Raw genomic sequence first — 18893 nt, forward strand, 5'->3', positions numbered from 1 at the left:
TGTTTTTTTTTTTTTTTTCCCCCCAGTTCCTTCTGTAATACTACACTACATGCAGTCATCACGTCTCCTTACAATACCTTGGACTGTAAAAGTTTCTCAGATTTTCCTTGATGTGATAGCCTTGAGAGTTTTAAGGCATACTAGCCAGATACTGTTTAGGATGTTCCTATATTCATATTTGTCTAACATTTTTCTAATGATTAGATTGGGGTTTTGAAGAAGAAAACTGCAGAGGTAAAGTGTCACTTTCTTCACATCATTCCAGTGGTATACATACTATCAACATGATTTGTGACTAGTAAAGCTCACTTTGTCACCTGGCTGAGGTGGTGAAGTAAAGTTGCTTTCACCCCCTCCACTTTCTAGACTGTACTTTTGGAAGAAAGTTACAATGCAGATCCTACACTTAAGGAGTGGGAGTTACATTCCATCTCCTTGAGGGGCAGTATCTATATAAATTACTAGGAAGTTCTCTGTAGAGGATTTATGCATGTTTCCCTCATTTATTTTTTCAGTCATTTGTTTATATCCATTTGGACTCTAGGTTATTTATTTTAATCCTTGGTTTATAGGACTACTATGTTTATTTTCTTATTCACATTCTTCTAGCTTTGGCCCTGAGAACTCTTTTTGTTGGTTTTCCTTTGACATATACTCATTGTTTCTTGTTTCATTTTGAGCACTTCCTTACTTTATGTCTCTGTAAGGTGCTCCAGATTCGTGTAGCATATTCCTGCCCTCTGTCTTAATATCAGTCATTTCTCTACAGTGTGCCGGTTCCTTTTATGTTGTTGTTGTTGTTTAGTCGCTAAGTCATGTTCTACTCTTTGCAACCCCATGGACCGCAGCATGCCAGGCTCTCCTGTGTTCACTGTCTCCTAAAGATTGCTCAAATTCATGTCCATTGAGTCTAACCATCTCATCCTCTGCCACCCTTTTCTCCTTTTGCCTTCAATCTTTCCCAGCATCAGGGTCTTTTCCAATGAGTCAGCTCTTCACATCAGGGGTCAAAGTATTGGAGCATCAGCATTAGTCCTTCCAATGACTATTCAGGATTGACCTCCTTTAGGATTGACTGGTTTGTTCTCCTTGCAGTCCCAAAGACTCTCAGCAGTTTTTTCCAGCACCACAGTTCGAAAGCATCAGTTGTTTGGAACTCAGCCTTCATTATGGTTCAGCTCTCACATCCTTACATGACTACTGGAAAAAACATAGATTTGACTATACAAACTTTTGTTGGCAAAGTTATGTCTCTGCTTTTTAATACACTAAGTTTTTCAAAGGGACAAGTGTCTTTTAATTTCATGGCTGCAGTCAACATCCATAGTATTTTTTGAGCAAAAGAAAGTAAAATTTGTCACTGTTTCCATTTTTATAGGAGATGGTATTAGAAACCAAGAAGTCAGTGCTGTGTGTATTTGCCTCAGGGACCTCACAGCTGACAGAGACAGGAAATATACTGTCATATATTTGTTAAATAAATGAATAATAAGTATCACATGTGTACATCTAAACTGTGGACTGAATGTTTATATCCCCCTAAAATCCATATGTTGAAACCCTAATCCCTTAGTGATAATATTTGTAGCTGGCCTTTGACAGATAATTTGTTTTAGATCAGCTCGAGAAAGCAAGGCCCTCGTGGTTAGATGATGTCTCTATATGGAGATGAAGGAAACAGAACTTTCCCTCTACCAGGTGATGATGCACTGAGCAGGTAGCTTCCATTAGTCAGGAGAAGGGCCTTTACCAAGTCTCAACCATGTTGGCACCCTGATCTTGGACTTCCAGCCTTCAAAAGGCTTAAGCCATTCAGCCTGTGGTATTATTTATAGCAACCCAAATTGACTAAGATAGCCTGTATTTATATTTGCATTAAACTATACATGAGCTGAGCACTGAAGAATTGGTGCTTTTGAACTGTGGTGTTGGAGAAGACTCTTGCGAGTACCTTGGACTGCAAGGAGATCCAACCAGTCCATTCTAAAGGAGATCAGCCCTGGGTGTTCTTTGGAAAGAATGATGCTAAAGCTGAAACTCCAGTACTTTGGCAACCTCATGCAAAGAGTTGACTCATTGGAAAAGACTCTGATGCTGGGAGGGATTGGGGGCAGGAGGAAAAGGGGATGGCAGAGGATGAGATGGCTGGATGGCATCACTGACTCGATGGAAGTGAGTCTGAGTGAACTCCGGGAGATGGTGATGGACAGGGAGGCCTGGCATGCTGCGATCCATGGGGTCACAAAGAGTCGGACATGACTGAGCGACTGAACTGAACTGACTGATACATGAGTTGATAGTAGTGAATCCAACTCTAGTCCCTTTCTTGCTTATCTATAAACTACCTTTCTAATAGAGAATCCTGGCTCCCATCAGATGCCATTAATGCAAGTATCCTTTAAATCTCAGTACACATGTACAGTGATTTCAGAATTCTTATACCTTACTCACACAATAAATATTTACAAACTAGAGTTCAGTCATTCAGACAGTTCAGTCACTCAGTCGTGTCTAACTCTTTGTGACCCCATGAACTGCAGCACCCCAGGTCTCCCTGTCCATCACTAACTCCCAGAGTTCACACAAACTCATGTTCATTGAGTCGGTGATGCCATCCAGCCATCTCATCCTCTGTCATCCCCTTCTCCTCCTGCCCCCAATCCCTCCCAATATCAGAGTCTTTTCCAATGAGTCAACTCTTCGCATGAGGTGGCCAGAGTATTGGAGTTTCAGTTTTAGCATCAGTCCCTCCAAAGAACACCCAGGACCGATCTCCGTTAGGTTGGACTGGTTGGATCTCCTTGCAGTCCAAGGGACTCTCAAGAGTCTTCTCCAAAAAAAAAAAAAAAAAAGAGTATTCTCCAACACCACAGTTCAAAAGCGTCAATTCTTCGGTGCTCAGCTTTCTTCAGTCCAACTCTCACATCCATACATGACTATTGGAAAAACCATAGCCTTGACTAGGTGGACCTTTGTTGGTAAAGTAATGTCTCTGCTTTAGAATATGCTATCTAGCTTTCAGTACCTATAAATGTTTCCTTCTGCTTTAGTCCTACAGTCTTCACTCTTTTCCCTGGCAGTTCATTCCTGCCCATCCCTTTCGTGTGATGTTTTGTTTCACATTTGTAATATAATTAGATTTTTTTTGTTGTTGTTACATTCTGCATTCCTTCCTGGGATCCTCGTATATCACAATTGATTTTTAAATTTGCATACATAAAAGTTCACTCTGAGTACTAGAAAGATTTCTATTAGTTTTGACAAATGTATAGTTTTGTTTATTCATCACTTTTGTATCAAACAATAATTTCATAGCCTGAAAAAATCTCCTGTGTGTCCTCTCTTCAATTCCCTTTCTCTTCACACGCAGCTGGCTGGCAACCACTGATCTATTTTCCATCAATAGTTTTGCCTTCTTCAGAATGTCATATGAGTGGGATCATATGGTATGTTGCCTTTACAGACTCATGTATTTCACTAGGTAATATTCATTTAAGATTCATTTAATACTCCATTCTGTGAATGTACCACATTTCATCCATTCACCTGTTAAAGGACATCTTTGTTTTCAGTATTTGTGATTTTAAATTTTCTATAAACATCTCTGGGTGTTTTGTGTATTCTATAAACATCTTTGTGTAACTTTTTGAATCAGTTGGGTAAATACTTAAGAATGCCATTGTTGAGTTATATGGGAATACTATGGTTGGTTTTATATGAAACCACCAAACTGTCTTCTCAAGGGCTATCCTGTTTTGCATTCCCACCAACACTGAGCAAGCATCTCTATTCTTCCTATCCTTGCCAGTAACTGGTATTATCAGTTTTGGGGATTTTAGCTATTCTAGTGTTTCTGTAATTTTAATTTGCATTTACCAAGTGATTTGGCAATAAGGAGTTCATGATCTGAGTCACAGTCAGCTCCCGGTCATATTTTTGCTGACTGTACAGAGCTTCTCCATCTAGGCTGCAAAAAATATAATCACTCTAGTTTCGTTGTTGGCCATCTGGTAATGTCCATGTGTAGAGTCTTTTCTTGGGTTGTTGTAAGATGGTGTTTGCTGTGACCAGTGCATTCTTCTGGCAAAACTCTATTAGCATTTGCCCTGCTTCATTCTGCACTCCAAGACCAAATTTGCCTGTTATTCCAGGTGTTTCTTGACTTCCTAATTTTGCATTTCACTCCCCTATAATGAAAAGGACATCTTTTTGGGGTATTAGTTCTAAAAGGTCTTGTAGGTCTTCATAAGAACCGTTCAACTTGAGCTTCTTCAGTATTACTCTTTGGAGCATAGACTTGGATTACCATGATATTGAATGGGTTGCCTTGGAAACGAACAGAGAACACTCTGTCGTTTTTGAGACTGTATCCAGGTACTGCATTTTGGACTCTTTTTTTTGACTATGATGGCTACTCCATTTTTTCTAAGGGATTCTTGCCCACAGTAATAGACATAACGGTCATCTGAGTTAAATTCACCCATTCCAGTCCATTTTAGTTCTCTGGTTACTAAAATGTCAACATTCACTCTTGCCATCTCCTGTTTGACCACTTCCAGTTTGCCTTGATTCATGGACCTAATATTCCAGATTCCTATGCAATATTGCTCTTTATAGCATTGGACCTTGCTTCTATCACGTCACATCCACAACTGGGTGGTGTTGTTGCTTTCGCTCCATCTTTTCATTCTTTCTGGAGTTATTTCTCCACTGATCTCCAGTAGCATATTGGGCACCTACTGACCTGGGGAGTTCATCTTTCAGTGTCCTCTTTTTGCCTTTTCATACTGTTCATGGGATTCTCAAGGCAAGAATACTGAAGTGGTTTGCCATTCCCTTCTCCAGTGAACCACATTTTGTCAGACCTCGCTACCATGACCCATACGTCTTGGGTGGCCCTACATTGCATGGCTTAGTTTCACTGAGTTAGACAAGGTTCTGGTCCATGTGATTAGATTGGTTAGTTTTCTGTGATTGTGATTTCAGTCTGTCTGCTCTCTGATGCCGTCTCTCAGGGCTACCATCTTACTGGGGTTTCTCTTACCTTGGACATGGGGGATCTCTTCATGGCTGCTCCAGCAAAGTGCAGCTGTTGTTCCTTACCTTAGACGTAGGGTATCTCCTGTCAGCCGCTTGCCACTCCAGTGGCATGCAGACCATTCAGGTATGACCTAAATCAAATCCCTTACCACTATACAGTACAAGTAAGAAATAGATTTAAGGGACTAGATCTGATAGACAGAGTGCCCGATGAACTATGGACGGGGGTCCATGACATGGTGTAGGAGATAGGGATCAAGACCATTACCAAGAAAAAGAAATGCAAAAAAGAAAAATGGCTGTCTGAGGAGGTCTTACAAATAGCTGTGTAAAGAACATATGTGAAAAGCAAAGGAGAAGAGGAAAGATATACCCACTTGAATGCAGAGTTCCAAAGAATAACAAGGAGAGATAAGAAAGCCTTCCTCAGTGATCAGTGCAAACAAATAGAGGAAAACAATAGAATGGGAAATACTAGTGATCTCTTCAAGAAAATTAGAGATTCCAAGGGAACTCATTTCATGTAAGGATGGACTCGATGAAGGAGAGAAATGGTATTGACCTAACAGAAGCAGAAGATATTAAGAAGAGGTAGTAAGAATACACAGAAGAACTGTACAAAAAAGATCTTCATGACCCAGATAATCATGATGGTGTGATCACTCACCTAGAGCCAGACATCCTGGAATATGAAGTCTAGTGGGCCTTAGGAAGCATCACTAAGAACAAAGCTAGTGGAGGTGATGGAATTCTGGTTGAGATATTTAAAATCCTGAAAGATGATGCTGTGAAAGTGCTGCACTCAATATGTCAGCCAGTTTGGAAAACTCAGCAGTGGCCACAGGACTGGAAAATGTCAGTTTTCATTCCAATCCCAAAGAAAGGCAATGCCAAAGAATACTCAAACTATCGCACAATTGAATTCATCTCACACACTAGTAAAGTAATGCTCAAAATTCTCCAAGCCAGGCTTCAGCAATACATGAAGTGTGAACTCCCAGATGTTCAAGCTGGATTTAGAAAAGGCGGAGGAACCAGAGATCAAATTGCCAACATCCTCTGGATCATCAAAAAATCAAGTGAGTTTCAGAAAAACATCTATTTCTGATTTATTGACTACCCAAAACCCTTTGACTGTGTGGATCACAACAAACTATGGAAAATTCTGAAAGAGATGAGAATATCAGACTACCTGACCTGCCTCTCGAGAAATCTGTATGCAGGTCAGGAAGCAACAGTGAGAGCTGGACATGAACAACCAACTGGTTCCTAATAGAGTACATCAAGGCTGTATATTGTCACCCTGCTTATTTAACTTATATGCGGAGTACATCATGAGAAATGCTGGGCTGGATGAAGCACAAGCTGGAGTCAAGATTGCCAGGAGAAATATCAATAACCTCAGATATGCAGATGACACCACCCTTATGGCAGAAAGTGAAGAATAACTAAAGAGCTTCTTGATGAAAGTGAAAGAAGAGTGTGGAAAAGTTGACTTAAAGCTCATCATTCAGAAAACTAAGATCATGTCATCTGGTCCCATCACTTCATGGCATATAGATGGGGAAACAGTGAATGGCTTTGTTTTTTTTAGGATCCAAAATCATTGTAGATGGTGACTGCAGCCATGAAATTAAAAGAGGCTTACTCCTTGGAAGAAAAGTTATGACCAACCTAGACAGCATATTAAAAAGAGACATTACTTTGCCAACAAAGGTCCATCTAGTCAAGGCTATAGTTTTTCCAGTAGTCATGTATGGATGTGAGAGTTGGACTATAAAGAAAGCTTAGTGGCAAAGAATTGATGCTTTTTAACTGTGGTGTTGGAGAAGACTCTTGAGAGTCCCTTGGACTGCAAGGAGATCCAACCAGTCCATCCTAAAGGAGATCAGTCCTAGGTGTTCATTGGAAGGACTGATCCTGAAGCTGAAACTCCAGTACTTTGACCACCTGATGCAAAGAGCTGACTCATTTGAAAGACCCTGATGCTGGGAAAGATTGATGGCAGGTAGAAAAGGGGACGAAAGAGGATGAGATGGCTGGATGGCATCACTGACTCAATGGATATGAGTTTGTGTAAACTCTGGGAGTTGATGATGGACAGGGAGGCCTGGCGTGCTGCGTTTCATAGGGTCACAAAGAGTCAGATATGACTGAGTTACTGAACTGAACTCCCAAGTGACAGTGAACATTTTTTCATGTATTTAGTAGTCTTCTATATATCTTTTAAAATATCTTTTGCAAGTTAATTTTTTCTTTTTTTTTACTTTTCTTTTTTTAATTTAAATTTATTTATTTTAATTAGAGGCTAATTACTTTGCAATATTGTATTGGTTTTTCTTATTGTTGATGTTAATAGTGCTTTTTATATTCTGGTTACAAACCCTTTATCAGAATTTACAAAAACGTTCTCCCTATCCATGGCTTGTCTTTTTATTCTCTAGACATTGTCTTTTGCTGAGCAAAAATTTTTAAGTTCAACAAAGTCCAAAATATCATATATTCCTTTACAGAATCTTGTGTTTTGGTTTTTGAATAAAAACTGATCAACAAATCCAAGGTCATATACATTGTCTCCTGTGTTTTCTAGATATTTTATACTTTGTCATTTTATATTTGGGCCTTGAATTAATTTTGAGTCAATGTTTGTAATAGTGTAAGGGTCTCAGTCTATATTATTTTGTTTTCTTGCTTTTTGCATACAGATGTCCAAATATTCCAGTACCATTTGTTAGAAAGACCTTTATTTATCCTTGACATGCCTCTGTACTGTCAAAAATCAGTTGATGATTAATGTATAAGTCATTCTTTGGGCTGTCTATTCTGTCCATTTATCAATGTGTCTGTTCTTTTACCAATGCCATATTTTCTGATGACACTATCTTTATAGTAATTCTTAAACTTATATAATAATGCAAATATTATTTTTGCTTATGGACCAGTTTTCAAATTTCACATCTTAACCAGGAACTAAATCTTTGTTTTTCTTCTATGCACTGAATCCATATTTTAATACAGCCTCTCTGGTGTCAGACACCGGCCTGTATATTGTCTTTCTCTCTCACACAACTGAAATCCTTATTTTCCCATGTTGAGTGTCTAGAGTATTATATTTGCTGACAGCTTATGTCTAATATTATTACAGTATTAACTGACCCTGAATTTTTTTAGCATCAGGTTGCACATGCCTATCATAATGTGTCTCTTAGAAATCTTTATTTAATATTCAAATATATTCCTTATTAGAAGAATAATTATTCTACCTCAAAAAAAAAAGTACCTTAGAGAAGTTGAAGAGAATTGCTTAAATTGATCTTAATTTGTAAAGTAAAATATTCAGTGGGCCCATTACTGTTAACCCAAATCATGTTGAGATTTAGGTAGCTAGGAAATAAGAATCCACAGGGTAAAAGTTGAATTAGTACTGAAAAAAATTGCTTGCAGTGTAGCCAGTATATTTCTGTGTAGACAGAAATAATTTTACATTCAAAAAAGCATGAATTATTTTAGAGTAAAAGTCATAAAAGATTAAAGCAAGATTCACACATGATTAGAGCAACTTCACCTATATTATTTGCAAAATTATAGATCTGTTTTGTAGCAGAGGAAATAATAAAGATTTATCTTGGCCTTAGGATCTTTATTGTAAAATATTTTTACTTTACCTTTAGGTGAGGTTCTTTTATCTTTATTATTTAATTACTAGATTGTATGAAAAGAATGTAACTCTTACTTTGTTCATTTTGTAATTTTTGCTGACAAGTTATCAGAAAGACAATAACATAAAATGTAGGAAACCCAAAGAAATGAATAGAGGAAATGGATTTCTTCTCTCTTGCAGTTGTAAGCTATAACGGAATCTGTTTCAGGTCCTGTAAAGTAAGAGAGCTGCAGGAGGAATACAGATCATGACTTTCACAAAAGTGACAACCAATGATTGATGCATTCTATAGGGGGGAATTTGTGAGAAAGATGGTATGTGAGTGACATTAAAATCATTTTTCTTGTCAGAAATAAATGGTGCACAGTCTTATTTGCCCTTGACAACATGTCATAGACAGATTTTCATTTGTCATTTATGCTGCTATATATGAGACAAGTTTCAGAAACTTTGTAATTACCACCCACAACCAAAAAATCTACAGAGAAAAAAAAAAAAAAAAAAAAAAGAAACAATGAGGTGGAGACCAGTAATTAATTGTTCCTAGAACCACTACATAAAAGACAGCCTTCATCTCTAGGTTAAACTTCAAACTTCATTTGAATTAAATCTACCAAAACTGGTTTTTCATGCTGTCTCAACTAGAGCTTAGAACACCTTCATGTCACTTAGTGCCATGGATATTGTTGAGATCAAACAGAATTTAGCAAGAGCAAAAATGTGCATCATACTCATGACCATTTTAGCAGTTTCATAACAATTGTTTGTTCAGTAAATATCAATAGAAACCTAATTTGCCATCGTATTTTGTATGCATAAAACGATCCATACGTGGCAAACTTTAGTAACAGATTTGTTTTTTTGAGATTCCCTGGTGGATCAGGTGGTAAAGAATCTGCCTGCAGTGTAGGAGACCTAGGTTCTACCCCTGGCTTGGGAAGGTCTCCTGGAGAAGGGAATGGCAATTCACTCCAGTATTCTTGCCTGAGAATTCCATGGACAGAGGAGGCTGTCGGGCTACAGTCCATGAGGTCGCAAAGAGTCAGACACAACCGAGCAACTAACCCTTCACTTCACTTCAAATCATTTATTTCCCTTTATGATTATGGAAAATTAAGTTAAAATGTCATAATTTATTTAAACAATAGATCCCTACTTAAGGTATTAGGTAGTTTATTTAGAAATTTGTAACTTAAATATGAGAAGAATGAGATTTATAACTGATTTATACTGAAGTATGTGAATAAATACATTGACATTGTATCAGTTGACAAAACAGGAAAGAGCAGAATATGTTATCATCAGTATCATTATAGTAGAATTTGGAAATGCTGTATTGATGCTTTTTTGTTTGTTTGTTTAAGTTAGATTTTCTTTTTCTTGCTTTACAGAATGTTGTTGTTTTCTGTCAAACCTCAACATGAATAGCCATAGGTATACAAATATCCCCTCCCTTTTGAATCTCCCTCCCATCTTCTTCCCCATCCCACCCCTCTAGGTTGATACAGAGTCCCTGTTTGAGTTTTCTGAGCCATACAGCAAATTCTCCTTGGCTATCTATTTTACATATGATAATGTAAGTTTGCATGTTACTCTTTCCATACATCTCACCCTCTCCTCCCCTCTCCCCATATCTATAAGTCTATTCTCTATGTCTCCTTCTGCATTGCTGCCCTGTAAATATATTCTTCAGTACCATTTTTCTAGATTCAATATATATGCATTGGAATATGATATTTATCTTTCTTTCTCTCACTTCACTCTGTATAATAGGTTCTAGGTTCATCCACCTCATCAGAACTGACTCAAATGTGTTCCTTCTTATGGTTGAGTGATGTTCCACTGTGTATATGTACCACAACTTCGTTATTCATTCATCTGTTGATGGACATTTAGGTTGCTTCCACTGTTCCTAGCTTGTTACAGGGCTTCCCTTGTGGCTCAGACTGTAAAGCATCTGCCTACAATGTGGGAGACCCAGGTTTGATCCTTGGGTCGGGAAGTTCCCCTGGAGAAGGAAATGGCAACCCACTCCAGTATTCTTGCCTGGAAAATCCCATGGATAGAGGAGCCTGGTAGGCTACAGTCCATGGGGTCACAAAGAGTTGGACACAACTGAGCGACTTCACTTCACTTCCATGTTCTAGCTATTGTAAATAGTGCTGCAATGAACAATGGGATACATGTGTAATTTTGGTTTCCTTAGAGTATATGCCTAGGAGTGGGATTGCTGGGCCATATGGTGCTTTTATTCCTAGTTTTGTAAGGAATCTCCATACAATTTTCCATAGTGGCTGTATCAATTTACATTCCCACCAACAGTGCAAGAGTGTTCCCATTTCTACACATACTCTCCAGCATTTGTTTGTAGACTTTTGATGATGGTCATTCTGACCGGTGTCAGGTCATATCTCATTGTAGTTTTGATTTGCATTTTTCTAATAATGAGCGATGTTGAGCATCTTTTCATGTGTTTATTATGTCTTTGTTGTGTATGTGTATGTCTTCTTTGGAGAAATATCTGTTAGGATTTTCCCCCAGTTTTTGACTGGTTTTTTGCTTTTCTGATATTGAGTTGTATGAGTTGCTTATATATTTTGGAAATTAATCCTTTGTCAGTTGTTTCATTTGCTGTTGTTTTCTCCCATTCTGAGGGTTGTCTTTTCACCTTGTTTATAGTTTCCTTTGCTGTGCAAAAGCCTTTAAGTTTAATCAGGGCCCACTTGTTTACTTTTGCTTTTATTTCTGTTACTCTAGGAGGTGGGTCATAGAAGATCTTGCTTTGATTTATGTCGAGTGTTCTGCCTATGTTTTCCTCTAAGAGTTTTATAGTTTCTGGTCATAATTTAGGACTTTAATCCATTTTGAATTTATCTTTGTATATGGTGTTAGGAAGTGTTCTAATTTTGTTCTTTTACATGTAGATACCCAGTTTTCCCAGCACCATTTATTGGAGAGGATGTATATCCTTTGCCTCCCTGTATATTCTTGCCTCCTTTGTTAAAAATAAGGTACCCATAGGTGCATGGGTTTATTTCTGGGGTTTCTATGTGGTTCCACTGGTCTATATTTCTGTTTTTGTGACAACACCATGCTGTCTTGATGACTGTAGCTTTGTAGTAAAATCTGAAGTCAAGAAGGTTGATTCTTGCAGGTCCATTTTTCTTTCTCAAGACTGCTTTGGCTATTTTGGGTCTTTTGTTTTTCCATATGAATTATGGAATTTTTTGTCCAAGTTCTGTGAAAAATGCCATTTTTCATTTGCTAGGGATCACCCTGAATCTGTAGATTGCCTTTGGTAGTATTGTCATTTTCACAATATTGATTCTTCCTACCTTGGAACATGGAATATCTCTCCATGTGTTTATACCATCTTTGATTTTTAAATTGGTGTCTTATAATTTTCTTTGTACAGTTCTTTTGTCTCCTTAGGTAAGTTTATTCCTAGATATTTAATTCTTTTTGTTGCAATGGTGAATGGGATTGATTCCTTAATTTCTCTGATTTTTAATTATTAGTATATAGAAATGCAAGTGATTTCTATGCATTGGTTTTGTATCATACAACTTTGCTAAATTCACTGATTAGCTCTAGTAATTTTCTGATACTGTCTTTAGGGTTTTCTGTGTACAGCATCATGTCATCTGCAAACAGTGAGAGATTTACTTCTTTTCTGACATGGATTCCTTTTATTTCTTTTTCTTCTCTGATTGCTGTGGCTAGGACTTCCAGAGCTATGCTGAATAACAGTGGTGAAAGTGGACACCCTTGTCTCTTGTTCCTGATCTTAGAGGGAATGATTTTAGTTTTTCACCATTGAGAATAATGTTTGCTGTAGGCTTATCATATTTGGCCTTTACTATGTTGAAGGAGGTTTCTTCTATGCCCATTTTTTTAAGAATTCATGGGGAAACAGTGGAAATAGTGTCAGACTTTATTTTTGGGGGGCTCCAAAATCACTGCAGATGGTGACTGCAGCCATGAAATTAAAAGACGCTTACTCCTTGGGAGAAAAGTTATGACCAACCTAGATAGCATATTCAAAAGCAGAGACATTATTTTGACAACAAAGGTCCATCTAGTCAAGACTATGGTTTTTCCAGTGGTCATGTATGGATGTGAGAGTTGGACTGTGAAGAAAGCTGAGCCCCGAAGAATTGATGCTTTTGAACTGTGGTGTTGGACAAGACTCTTGAGAGTCCCTTGGACTGCAAGGAGATCCAACCAGTCCATTCTGAAGGAGATCAGCCCTGGGATTTCTTTGGAGGGAATGATGCTAAAGCTGAAACTCCAATACTCTGGCCACCTCATGTGAAGAGTTGACTCATTGGAAAAGACTCTGATGCTGGGAGGGATTGGGGGCAGGAGGAGAAGAGGATGACAGAGGATGAGATGGCTGAATGGCATCACTGATTCGATGGATGTAAGTCTGAGTGAACTCTGGGAGCTGGTGAGGGACAGGGAGGCCTGGCGTGCTGCGATTCATGGGGTTGCAAAGAGTTGGACACGACTGAGTGACTGAACTGAACTGAATCATAAATAGGTGCTGAATTTTGTCAAAGGCTTTTCCTGCATCTATTGAGATGATCATATGGTTTTTGTCTTTCAATTTGTTAATATGGTGTATCACATTGATTGATTTAAATATATTGAAGAATCCTTGCATCCCTGGAATAAGCTCAACTTGATCACGTTTGTATGAGTTTTTGATGTGTTGTTGAATTCTGTTTGCTAAAATTTTGTTGAAGATTTTTGCATCTATGTTCATTAGTGATATTGGCCTGTAGTTTTCTTTTTTGTGTGTTACCTTTGTCTGCTTTTGGAATTGGGATGATCGTGGACTCCTAGAATGAGTTTGGAAGTGTTCCTTCCTCTGCAATTTTTAAAAGAGTTTATTCATATATATATATATATATATATATATATATATATATATATATATATATATTTATTTATTTTAATTGGAGGCTAGTTACTTTACAATATTTTAGTGGGTTTGTCATACCTTGACAGAAGGATAGACATTAGCTCTTCTCTAAATGTTTGATAGAATTCTCCTGTGAAGCCATCTTGTCCTGGACTTTTGTTTTTTGGGAGATTTTTGATCACAGCTTCAATATCAGTGCTTATTATTGGGTTGTTCATAATTTCTATTTCTTCCTGGTTCCAAATTGAACTTTTCTAAGAATCTGTCCATTTCTTCCAGTTTATCAACTTTATTGCCATATAGTTGTTCATAATAGTCTCTTATAATCCTTTGCATTTCTTCATTGTTGTAACTTCTCCATTTTCATTTCTAACTTTGTTGATTTGATTCTTCTCTGTTTTGTTCTTGATAAGTCTTGCTAAATGTTTGTCAATTTTATTTATCTTCCCAAAGAATCAGCTTTTAGTTTTATTAATCTGTACTATTGTTTCTTTCATTTCTTTTTCATTTATTTCTGCCTAGTTCTTTTATGACTTCTTTCATTCTACTAATTCATTGTTGTTGTTGTTTTTCTTTTTCCAGTTGTTTTAGGTGTAAACTTTTTCTTCTTTTTTTTGAGGTAGGATTGTATTGCTATAAACTTCCCTCTTAGAACTGCTTTTGCTGCTTCCCATAGGTTTTGAATTGTCATGTTTTCACTGTCATTTGTTTCTAGAAACTTTTTGATTTCCCTTTTGATTTCTTCAGTAACCTGTTGGTTATTTAGAAATATGTTATTTAATTTCCATGTGTTTGTGTTCCTTACAGTTTTTTTTTTTTCTCTTTTTCTTGTAATTGATATGTAGTCTCATAGTGTTGTGGTCAGAGAAGATACATGAAACATTTTCAATTTTCTTAAATTTACTGAGGTTTGATTTGTGAACTAAGATGTAGTCTTTCCTGGTGAATATTCTATGTGCACTTGAGAAGAAGGTGTGTTCTTCTGCATTTGAATGGAATGTCCTGACAATATTAGTGAGATCTATCTCATCTAATGTATCATTTAAGACTTGTGTTTCCTTATTAATTTTCTGTTTTGATGATCTTTCCATTGGTGTGAGTGTGGTGTTAAGGTCTTCTACTACTATTGTGTTACTGTCAATTTCTCCTTTTATGTCTGTTGGTGTTTGTCTTATGTAATGAGGTGCTCCTATGTTGGGTGCATAGATATTTACAATTGTTATGTCTTCCTCTTGGATTGATCCCTTGATCATTGTGTAGTGTCGTTCCTTATCTCATGTAATCTTATTTATTTTAAGGTCTATTTTGTCTGATATGAGGATTGCTATCCAGCTTTCTTTTGCTTCCCATTTGCATGGAATGTATTTTTCCATCCTCTCACTTTCGGTCTATATGTGTCTTTAGGTCTGAAGTGGGTTTCTTGTAGACAGCATATATATGGGTCTTATTTTTGTGTCCATTCAGCCAGTCTGTGTCTTTTGGTTGGAGTATTTAATCCATTTACATTTAAAGTAATTATTTATATATATGTTCCTATTGCCATTTTCTTAATTGTTTGGGGTTGATTTGGTAGATCTTTTTTCTTCTCTTATATTACGTGACTATATAGATCCCTTTAACATTTGTTGTAAAGCTGGTTTGGTGGTACTGAATTCTCTTAACTTTTGCTTGTCTGAAAAGCTTTTTATTTCTCCATCAATTTTGAATGAGATACATGCCATGTATAATAATCTTGGTTGTAGATTTTTCCTTTTTAGTACCTTACATATATCCTGCCATTCCCTTTTGCCCTGCAGAGTTTCTGCTGAAAGATCAGCTGTTATGGGTATAGGGTTTCCCTTGTATGTTACTTGTTGCTTCTCCCTTGCTGCTTTTAATATTCTTTATTTGTATTTAGTCTTTGTTAGTTTGATTAGTATGGGTCTTGGTGTGTTTCTCCTTGGGTTTACCCTGTATGGGACTCTTGCCTCTGGGACTTGATTAACTATTTCCTTTTCTGTGGTGGGGAAATTTTCAACTATAATCTCTTCAAAATTTTTCTCATACCCATTCTTATTATCTTCTTCTTCTGGGACCCCTATAATTTGAATGTTGGTGTATTTGATATTGTACCAGACATCTCTGAGACTACTCTCAGTTCTTTTCATTCTTTTTACTTTATTCTGCTCTTCAGAACTTATTTCTACCATTTTATCTTCCAGCTCACTGATTTGTTCTTCTGCTTCAGATATTCTGCTATTGATTCCATCCAGAGTATTTTCAATTTCAATAACTGTGTTGTTTGTCTCTGTATGTTTATTCTTTAATTCTTCTAGGTCTTGTTAATTTTCTCCATTCTGTTTTCAAGGTTTTTGATCATCTTTACTATCATTATTCTGACTTATTTTTCAGGTAGTTTGCCTATTTCCTCTTCATTTATTTGGACTTCTGTGTTTCCAGTTTGTTCCTTCATTTGTGTAGTAGTTTTCTGCCATTTCATTATTATTTTTAACTTACTGTGTTTGAGGTCCTCTTTTCCAAGGTTCAAGGTTGAATACGCTGGACTGGAAGAAGCACAAGCTGGAATCAAGATTGCTGGGAGAAATATCAATAACCTCAGATATACAGATGATACCACCCTTATGGCAGAAAGTGAAGAGGAACTCAAAAGCCTCTTGATGAAAGTGAAAGTGGAGAGTGAAAAAGTTGGCTTAAAGCTCAACATTCAGAAAACGAAGATCATGGCCTCTGGTCCCATCACTTCATGGGAAATAGATGGGGAAACATTGGAAACAGTGTCAGACTTTATTTCTTCGGGCTCCAAAATAAGTGCAGATGGTGACTGCAACCATGAAATTAAAAGACACTTACTCTTTGGAAGGAAAGTTATGACCAACCTAGATAACATTCAAAAGCAGAGACATTACTTTGCCAACAAAGGTCCATCTAGTCAAGGCTATGGTTTTTTCAGTGGTCATGTATGGATGTGAGAGTTGGACTGTGAAGAAGGCTGAGCGCTGAAGAATTGATGCTTTTGAACTGTGGTGTTGGAGAAGACTCTTGAGAGTCCCTTGGACTGCAAGGAGATCCAACCAGTCCATTCTGAAGGAGATCAGCCCTGGGATTTCTTTGGAAGGACTGATGCTAAAGCTGAAACTCCAGTACTTCGGCCACCTCATGTGAAGAGTCAACTCATTGGAAAAGACCCTGATGCTGGGAGGGATTGGGGGCAGGAGGAGAAGGGGACGACAGAGGATGAGATGGCTGGATGGCATCACTGACTCGATGGAGGTGAGTCTGAGTAAACTCCGGGAGTTGGTGATGGACAGGGAGGTCTGGCATGCTGCGATTCATGGGGTCGCAAAGAGTCGGACACGACTGAGTGACTGAACTGAACTGAACTGAGGTTGAATATTTTCTTTCTTTTGGTTTCTGTCCTCCTAAAGTTTGTCCAGCGGTTTGTGTAAACTTCACATAGGATGAGATTTGTGCTGAGGTTTTGTTTGTTTGGTTTTCCTTTGATGAGCAATGCTGAGTGAGGTGGTAGTTTGTCTGCTGATAATTGGGTTTGTATTTTTCTTTTGTTTGTTGTTTATATGAGGTGTCCTTCACAGGGTGCTACTGGTGCTTGGGTGATGGCAGGTCTTGTATTCAAGTGATTTCCTTTGTGTGAGTTCTCACTATTTGATACTCCCTAGGGTTAGTTCTCTGGTCATCTAGTACCTTGGATCTGTGTTCACACTCCAAAACTCAGGGCTTGATCTCTGCTCATGAATGAACATTCTACAAGTGGTTTATTATGGCATTAAGTGAGATTAAAACAAATATTCAAAAATGAGAGACAAGGATGAATCCAAGACAAATGGCGTTTACCAAATCAGGCAAATAATAATTAAAATAATGGAATATATACATATACACCCATGAACAAAGTCAAAAAGTCTAACAAAAATATAGTACAATCAGTTAACCCAGAGAACAAAGGAAATCAAAAATGATATTTACCAATTAAGAAGAAAAGTAAGCACAAAGTGGAAAAGAAAACTACAGCAAGGAACCATGTGGGGAAAAAAGCAATGAAAACAAAACTAACAAATATGTTGAGAGGAAGGGAAAGAAAGGAAAGAAAGAATAGATACGCAAAGTTAAAGAGAGATAGATGAAGATTTATATACATTAAAGATTAACTGCAAGGGGAAAAGAACAGGATAGGCAAAGGAATAAATGTAGAAAAATATAATAGATTTAAAAAATTAAAAATTAATATTGTAAAAAAAGAAAAGAAAAGAAATGGAAGAAGAAAGGAAAAAGGAAAACTCCTCAGATCTGTAAAGTCCCAACGTACAGGCAGAGGTTTATAAAAACAATAAAAATTCTGACTGAATATACACATGTACATATACACCCATAAGCAAAATCAAAAGAGTCCAACAGAAATAAAATACAATAGATGGACTCAGTGAACAAAGGAAACCCAAAATTATATCTATCAGAACAAAACTAACTAAAGCACAAACTGGAAAAGAAAACTAAAGCAAATTGCCAATTGGGGAATAAAGCAATGAAAATAAAACCAGCAAATATGTTGAGAGGAAAGGAAAGGAAAGAAAGAAAGATTAGATATGCAAAGTTAAATAGAGGTAGATGAATAAGATTTATACACATTAAAGATTAACAGCAAGAGGAAAAGGACAGTAGGCAAAGTAAACAAAAAATAAATAAATGTGGGAAAAATAATAGGTTTAAAAAATTTATAAAAGAGAGAAAAGAAAAAGAAAAGAAAACTCCCCAGAATTGCAAAAGCCCAACCTAGGGGCAGGGGTTTACAACAGTAAAAAGTGTGACTGAGGGGGAAAAAAAAAACAAAAAAAAACTCAAAAGCATAATTAGATTTCATAGTGCCAATAAAAGTGTCAGCTACAACAGAGGAGGAAAAGAAAGGAAAAAATCCAAAAGAATCTACAGAACAAGTCAAAATATAAGAATAAGGTTTTTCTTGAGCTATTCCTATCGGAGTTCTTTTCCACGCTGGGAGTCTCAGTCCATCTCACCTCCCTAGGATGCCCTCCAACATTGTGCTGATCTCTGGACCTATTGTGGGGGCAGCTCAGAGTCTAACCTGGTCCTACTCCTGTGTGTTTTTGCCTCCAGTGTCCACAGCTATCAGAAATAGTGTGTTTTCTTTTGTTGGAGCTCTCAATGACCTTTTATATATTCCATAGGCACAGAGTCTGCCTAGTTGATCATGTGGATTTAACCTGCAGCTTGTTACAGCTGGTGAGATGG

This window comes from Bos indicus, chromosome 6 (assembly GCF_029378745.1).
Source record: "Bos indicus isolate NIAB-ARS_2022 breed Sahiwal x Tharparkar chromosome 6, NIAB-ARS_B.indTharparkar_mat_pri_1.0, whole genome shotgun sequence".
Classification (NCBI taxonomy): domain Eukaryota; kingdom Metazoa; phylum Chordata; class Mammalia; order Artiodactyla; family Bovidae; genus Bos; species Bos indicus.